Source organism: Pseudophryne corroboree, chromosome 6 (assembly GCF_028390025.1).
Source record: "Pseudophryne corroboree isolate aPseCor3 chromosome 6, aPseCor3.hap2, whole genome shotgun sequence".
Lineage (NCBI taxonomy): Eukaryota > Metazoa > Chordata > Amphibia > Anura > Myobatrachidae > Pseudophryne > Pseudophryne corroboree.
The window spans coordinates 741,264,007-741,272,588 of NC_086449.1; positions in this window are offsets into that span (position 1 = coordinate 741,264,007).

Consider the following 8,582-nt stretch of genomic DNA (forward strand, 5'->3'; position numbering starts at 1 on the left):
GCTACATCCCCTGCACCCAAAGTAGTTATGCACTGCACAGGCACACATATCAACAACAGGAATAATGTAGAAATTGTGGGCCTAATTCAGACCTGATCGCAGCAGCAGAATTGTTCTCTAATGGGCAAAACCATGTGCAGTGCAGTTGAGGCAAATAAGGAGATTTATGGTAAGAACTTACCCTTGTTAAATCTCTTTCTGCGCCGTACACTGGATTCCACAAGGAACAACATCGGGGTGTAGAGTAGGATCTTGATCCGAGGCACCAACAGGCTAAAAGCTTTATCTGTTTCCAAGATGCTCAGCGCCGCCTCCTCTATAAGCCCGCCTCCGTGCACAGGAGCTCAGTTTTGTCAAACAGTCCAATGCAGTAGCAGGTAAAAGAGACGACACCACATTCTTACGACAGGAGAAGGTATCAGCGGCTAATGCCATACCAACCCAAAGAAGCTAAGTGCGTCAGTGTGGGTGCCCTGTGGAATCCAGTGTACCTCGCAGAACGAGATTTAACAAGGGTAAGTTCTTACCATAATTCTCATTTTCTGCAGCGGGGTATACTAGTATTCCACAGGGAATAACATGGGGGATGTCCTAAAGCAGTTCCTAATGGGAGAGGACACACTGTAGTGGGCACATGAACCCGGCATCCAAAGGAAGCATCCTGGGAGGCGGAAGTATCGAAGGCATAGAACCTTATGAATGTGTTCACTGAGGACCTCGTAGCCGCCTTGCACAATTGTTCAAGGGTCGCACCACGGCGGGCCGCCCAAGAAGGTCCAACAGACCAAGTAGAATGGGCTTTGATGGTGGCAGGAGCTGGAAGGCCAGCCTGTACATAAGCATGTGCAATCACCATTCTAATCCATTTGGCCAAGGTCTGCTTGTTAGCAGGCCAGCCACGTTTTGTGAAAACCAAACAGTACAAAGAGAGAATCAGACTTCCTAACGGAGACTGTCCTCTTCACATAGATACGGAGAGCCCGTACCACATCCAAAGACCGCTCTTTGGAGGATAAACCCAGAGAGACAAAGGCCGGAACCACAATCTCCTGGTTAAGGTGGAAAGAAGACACCGCCTTAGGCAGATAACCACGGCGCGTTCGAAGAACCGCCTGGTCATGGTGAAAAATCAGATAGGGGGACCTACAAGACAAGGCACCCAAATCTGATACCCATCTAGGAGAGGCAATAGCCAGCAGAAACAAGACCTTGAGGGAAAGCCACTTAAGGTCCGCAGATTCAAGAGGTTCAAACGGAGACTCTTGCAAAGCCTCCAGAACCACTGACAAATCCATGGAGCCACAGGTGGGACATAGGGAGGTTGAATCAGTAAAACACCCTGAGTGAAAGTATGAACATCAGACAGAGTCGCAATTTTTTCTCTGAAACCATACCTACAAGGCAGAAATATGAACCTTGAGGGAGGCCAGCCGAATTCCTAAGTCCAGGCCCTGTTGTAGGAAGCAACAGACAAAGAGGAAGGGGGGTGCAAATCCCCATCCCTAAATTCCCTTCTGCACACTGAAAATTACCTGTAACCACCCCTGAACCTATCTGGTAATAAAATTCAGAGAATTCATCACAAATGTTTGCAAACACATGTTTAGCTGCTGGCCACTTCACGGCTTCTCTGATACAGCAGTCCTAACACTACTTGATAGCAGTGCCCACATAGGGCCATGTAATTTGTCACAGTAGGCCCCCCCTTCCTCTTTGTCTGTTGTTTGTCTGTGACCCCTCCCCCTTCCAGCACCTGATATATAATTACCTCCAGGTATGATTGAGCAGCTTCCAAATTGTTTGTCTGCTTGTGTGCAAGAGGCATTAAATGGGAGCAGCATTTGGAAGGCATGCTGTTCCTTGTAGTGCCAATGGGAGATCCTGGGGGTGGCTCCCGGGTAAGTTAGCTCTCTGTCTGGAAGTGTTTTAGTAATAGCCTTTATCATAAGGCCTGTGACAAATTACATGGCCCTATGTGGGCACTGCTATCAAGTAGTGTTAGGACTGCTGTATCAGAGAAGCCGTGAAGTGGCCAGCAGCTAAACATGTGTTTGCAAACATTTGTGATGAATTCTCTGAATTTTATTACCAGATAGGTTCAGGGGTGGTTACAGGTAATTTTCAGTGTGCGGAAGGGAATTTAGGGATGGGGATTTGCACCCCCCTTCCTCTTTGTCTGTTGTTTGTCTGTGACCCCTCCCCCTTCCAGCACCTGATATATAATTACCTCCAGGTATGATTGAGCAGCTTCCAAATTGTTTGTCTGCTTGTGTGCAAGAGGCATTAAATGGGAGCAGCATTTGGAAGGCATGCTGTTCCTTGTAGTGCCAATGGGAGATTCTGGGGGTGGCTCCCGGGTAAGTTAGCTCTCTGTCTGGAAGTGTTTTAGTAATAGCCTTTATCATAAGGCCTACTGTGACAAATTACATGGCCCTATGTGGGCACTGCTATCAAGTAGTGTTAGGACTGCTGTATCAGAGAAGCCGTGAAGTGGCCAGCAGCTAAACATGTGTTTGCAAACATTTGTGATGAATTCTCTGAATTTTATTACCAGATAGGTTCAGGGATGGTTACAGGTAATTTTCAGTGTGCAGAAGGGAATTTAGGGATGGGGATTTGCACCCCCCTTCCTCTTTGTCTGTTGTTTGTCTGTGACCCCTCCCCCTTCCAGCACCTGATATATAATTACCTCCAGGTATGATTGAGCAGCTTCCAAATTGTTTGTCTGCTTGTGTGCAAGAGGCATTAAATGAGAGCAGCATTTGGAAGGCATGCTGTTCCTTGTAGTGCCAATGGGAGATCCTGGGGGTGGCTCCCGGGTAAGTTAGCTCTCTGTCTGGAAGTGTTTTAGTAATAGCCTTTATCATAAGGCCTACTGTGCCAAAATACATGGCCCTATGTGGGCACTGCTATCAAGTAGTGTTAGGACTGCTGTATCAGAGAAGCCGTGAAGTGGCCAGCAGCTAAACATGTGTTTGCAAACATTTGTGATGAATTCTCTGAATTTTATTACCAGATAGGTTCAGGGGTGGTTACAGGTAATTTTCAGTGTGCGGAAGGGAATTTAGGGATGGGGATTTGCACCCCCCTTCCTCTTTGTCTGTTGTTTGTCTGTGACCCCTCCCCCTTCCAGCACCTGATATATAATTACCTCCAGGTATGATTGAGCAGCTACCAAATTGTTTGCCTGTTGTAGGAAGGCCAAAATTTGGCCGTACTAAACTTGTAAATGTCATGATTGTTAGATGCGCACCAAGCAAAGTAAGAATTACAGACCCTATGGTAAATCTGAGTAGAAGCCGGCTTACGGGCCTTCAACATAGTTTGCATGATCGCCTCAGAAAATCCTTTGGCCCTCAGTACGGAAGCTTCAAGAGCAACACCATCAAAGCCAGTCAAGCCAAATCCTGGTAAACACAAGGGCCCTGAACGAGGAGGTCTGGTCGTTGTGGAAGCAGAAGAGGACGCTCTAGCGAGAGTCCCTGTAGGTCTGAGAACCAATGCCGTCTGGGCCACGCTGGAGCTATTAGAAGACGGATTCCTCCTTCTTGCTTGAACTTCCTCACTACTCTGGGCAGGAGTGACATCGGAGGGAACACGTACGGCAGCCGAAAGTTCCATGGAATTGCCATTGCGTCCACGAACGCCGCTTGAGGATCCCTTGTTCTTGCTCCGAAGACCGTAACCTTGTGATTGTGTCGAGACGCCATCAGGTCTACATCTGGTAGTCCCCACTTGTCCCCTAGGAGTTTAAATACTTCTGGATGAAGGCTCTACTCTCCGGCGTGTACGTCCTGATGACTGAGGAAGTCCGCTTCCCAGTTGAGGACCCCCAGAATGAGCACTGCCGATATAGTAACATAGTAACATAGTATTTGAGGTTGAAAAGAGGCAAAATGCCCATCGCGTTCAACTTGTATTTTAAGTTGAGTTGATTTTAATGTACCTGCTGAAGAATGTTTTCTGACTAGTTAACAACTACAAATCACGTTACACCCGGATTAACAACTTCAATATTTTAAGTGTTGTAACCTTGGATATCCTTTTCAATCAAAAATCCATCCAATCCCCTTTTAAATGCATTTACAGTGTCCACCATTACCACCTTCCCTGGCAAGGAATTCCAAATCCTTATTGCCCTAACAGTGAAGAACCCTTTCCTCCGTTGCGTGCGGAATTTTCTCTCCTCCAGCCTCAGCGAGTGCCCGCATTTCCTGAACAGAGTTCTTTTAATAAATAATTCCTCTGATAGCTCTTTGTAGTGTCCCTTTACATATTTGAAGACATTAATAATATCTCCTCTTAGATGCCTCTTTTCCAGTGTATACATATTCAACCTAGTAAGCCTTTCCTCGTAATCCAGTCCCTCTAGCCCTTTAATCAATTTAGTAGCTCACCATTGAACCCTCTCGAGTTCACCGATATCTTTTTTATACAGTGGTGCCCAAAACTGAACACAATATTCCAGGTGCGGACATACCAATGATTTATACAGTGGCAGAATTACATCCTCGTCCCTTGTCTCAATTCCCCATTTTATGCATGCTAACACCTTACTTGCCTTCTTTACTGTGCTTTGATATTGTATACGGTTATTACATTTATTATCAATGAGTACCCCCAAATCCTTTTCCAAAGCTGTTACCCCTAGACTTTCCCCGTTTAATATGTAGGATGCAAGTTTGTTTTTAGTCCCGAAATGCATAACCTTGCATTTTTCTATATTGAACCTCATTCTCCATTTAGACGCCCAGATTTCAAGTTTAGATAAGTCATTCTGCAGAGACTCCACATCTATTTCTGAATTAATTACCCTACACAGTTTAGTATCTTCTGCAAAGATTGACACTGTGCTTTCCAGGCCTATTTCTAGGTCATTGATAAATATGTTGAACAGTAGTGGCCCGAGTACGGACCCCTGTGGTATTCCGCTGACTACTGGTGTCCAGCTTGAGGACTTCCCGTTGACCACTACTCGCTGTACCCTGTTTTCCAGCCAGCTACTTATCCATGTACAAACAGTTTTCCTAGGCCAAGCTCTTTTAATTTGATGATAAATCTCCTGTAAGGCACTGTATCGAAGGCTTTTGCAAAATCTTTGTAGACCACATCCACTGCTTTTCCCTGGTGAAGATTGTCGCTCACTTCCTCGTAGAAGTTAACTAAGTTGGTTTGACATGATCTGTCCCTCACAAACCCATGCTGGTTCTTGCTAATAATCTTAGTGGTCAGCAGATACTCCTGTATGCTATCCCTTAGAATTCCTTCCAATATTTTCCCCACTATAGATGTCAAACTAATCGGCCTGTAGTTAACCGAATGATTTTTGGATCCCTTTTTAAATAATGGCACTACTTCTGCTATATGGCTGGCAGATGGCGTTCCGCCAATTGAAGAATCTTTGACACTTTTGTTGCTCCAACACCGCGCCCCAACCCCTCAGACTGGCATCCGTCATCAGAAGGACCCAGTTGGAGATCCAGAAGGGACGACCCCTGCTCAATCGTTGGTCCTGCAACCACCAGGTCAGTGACAGATGGACCTCCGGAGACAAGGAGATCATTTGAGACCTGATCCGGTGAGGTTGTCCGTCCAACTTGGCAAGAATCAGTTTCTGCAGAGGGCGGGAATGAAATTGAGCATACTCTACCATGTCGAAAGCCGACACCATGAGGCCTAGTACTTGCATCGCTGAGTGTATCGACATACGCGGACAAGAGAGGAAGCAACGTATCTTGTCCTGAAGCTTCAGTACTTTCTCCTGTGACAAAAACAACCTCTGGTTGTGTGTGTCCAACAACGCTCCCAGATGCATCATGCTCTGGGCAGGGACCAGGGATGATTTCTTCCAGTTGATGAGCTACCCGTGGGCTTGCAGAAACTGGGCTGTCAAATCCAAATGACGGAGGAGAACTTCTGGGGAATTGGCCAGGATCAGCAGGTCATCGAGATACGGCAGGTTCTGGATGCCCCGACGGTGGAGTGAAGCCATCATAACTGCCATGACCTTGGTGAAACTTTGCGGAGCCATGGTCAGACTAAACGGTAAATCCTGGAATTGGTAATGGAGATTGCCAATAGCAAACTGCAGGTGTGGCCGGAGAGCCCCAGCCACGAGGCAAATGGCCGCTTTGGCACTGAAGGGGTTAATCCCTAGTGCCCGGCGCCATTTGTTAAGGACAAAGGGCGCTTGGCGCCAGATTTGAAAATGTATTGTGGGCGCTAGGCGCCGTGTTTTATCAATGTACACAAATGTATTTTTAAACTGTGCCGTGGTCCCGGACCTCTCCGGAGACCACGGCAGGGAGGACAGCCCCCGGTGCGCTCAGCAGTGTGTGCGCGCCGGGGGAGAGGAGGCAGCCGCTGACCGCCGGAGTCCGGGAGCTCCGCTCCCGGCAGCGGTCAGTGTAGCCCCGGGCGCACTGGAGTGTGCGCGCCGGGGAGAAGGGTGAGCGCTGCGGCTGGGAGCTCGGCTCCCGCTGCAGTGCTCTCTGTGAGAGCCGCCGCTGGGGGCCGGGAGCTCTGCTCCCGGCGCCTCAGCCCAGCACGGGTGGCCAGCCGCAGCAGCCGGGACGGACGTCCCGGGCTGCTAGCCGGCGAGGGGGGTGCGCCGCAGCCCGGCTCCCCGCCGGACGCTGCGGCGAGGCTACCAGTCAGGCGCCGCGCATGGGGGACCGGGCTAGCCGGCTCCATAGCGGCGTGGGTGAAATTAGGCTGCCCAGCAGGATGGTGAGCGCTGGGGTCCGGGAGCTACGCTCCCGGCGCCTCAGCGCTGAAACAAGCCAGGGTCACGGCGGCCAGGACAAGTGTCCCGGGCCGCCGGACTTCGGTACAGGGGGGTGCGCCGCTGCGTGCGGCGAGGCCACTGGTTAGTGCCACACTGGGGGGACAGGGAGAGCCAGCTCCCTGGAACCCCAGAGGCAGGAAGGCAGGCTGGAGGATGGGGGAAGCCAGCCCCATACCTCCAGCACTGAGAGAGAGCCCTAGCAGCCAGGCTGCAGGGCTAGGGAAGCCCAGCGCTGAGCGCTGGGCACAGCAGTTAAATAATGACCTACAGTGTGTTGTAAGGCACTGCAGTGCCTGAGTATGTAGAGTCTGTGCAGGGCACAGGCTCAGTGTATATTTAAAAGGGGAAATGTACAGTGTGATTTAAGTGTAATGTATGTAAAGGTAAAATGCACTTACTTGATTGTGTGTCCCAGGAGGGGGGAATCCATGGCTGTGCAGGCTGATGGATTCTCCCAGACCTTGTCCCCAAAAACGGAATGCTTTCCCATCCAGCCTCACATTTCCAAAGGGTACAGGGAGAAAGAGAAGCAGCTTAGCTATGAAACAAGCTGAGTGGTTTCTTGGAGCTCCATGGAGATCAGCCGTAGTGCCAAGAAACCTGGACCGGGGAGCCCGGCTGCCCAGCTCTGGAGCCCAAATCCAGGCTGCGGGCAGTGAGAGGGGTCCCGGGCAGATTTCTGGAAGTCAGATTTAGGAGGGAAAACCTCCCCCCAGCCAGACTGAACGGCACCGTGGGAGTATCCTACTCTCCCAGATGGGAGAGACAAAGGAGACCGACCACTCCCCACTGTCCATAGGGAACAATGTTAGGTGTGCATGAGACCAGAGCATGCACAGCTCATGGGTAAACATTGATTGGTTGTGCACCACAGGGCGGGCTTACCCCCTGTGGTAAGGGGTCTTGGAGAGGGATAAAAGAAGGGCAGTTGGCCCATAGGAGTGTGTATTGTAACATCTTCTTCTGCTGAAAACATCTTGATTGTATGCTGTTGCCCCTAGTAATAGGGAGGAGCCTTTTTAAAGGTTATTTGAGCAAATAAACATCTTTGCCTCAAGAAGACTGCTTCATCTTGTGACCAACAGGGTTAGGCCAAACCTAGCCCCGTCCTCCGGCTGTCCAGGGAAGCACCTGACGTCTCCAAGCTCCGCCTTCCGCCAGCTACCGGTAGAGGCCTAGCAAGTGGCTAGTGGGGATTCGTCGACACCACACAGGTGTGGTAAAGCAGTGCGTCGGCACATACAGAGCAGAACCGTGGTTCCAAACGCCACGGCAGGTTAGGAGTTTGGTGGTGGCAGCAAGAACCCGCCCACAGCGCAGTGGGCGGAGTCAGTAACAGGCGGTTACTGACGGTAAGCGGGAATCCCCTATGTGGTCAGGCCTCGTGCGGCTTGACCTTCCATTCTGTGCGCAGTCAACGGGACGCGGCAAGCGGCGAGTGCTTCCATACGGTACCGTCCTGTCACAGCAGGTATTGCTGATGTGACATGGCAATAGGGATATGCAGGTAAGCATCCTGTATATCCTGGTTCCAAAGCCAGGACAATAGAGTGAAGGGTCTCCATACAAAACTTGGAGACCCTCACAAACTTGTTCAAAGATTTGAGGTTGAGAATGGGCCGGGAGGAACCATTTGGTTTGGGGACTAGGAACAGCGTTGAATAGTACCCCCTGCCCCTCTGAGCCAGAGGCACTACCACTCCGGTGTCCAGGAGGGATTGTACCACTAAACGGAGAACTGTTGCCTTCACCTGATCCGAATGGATGTCCATCAGGAGGGGGACGTGTCTTGAAG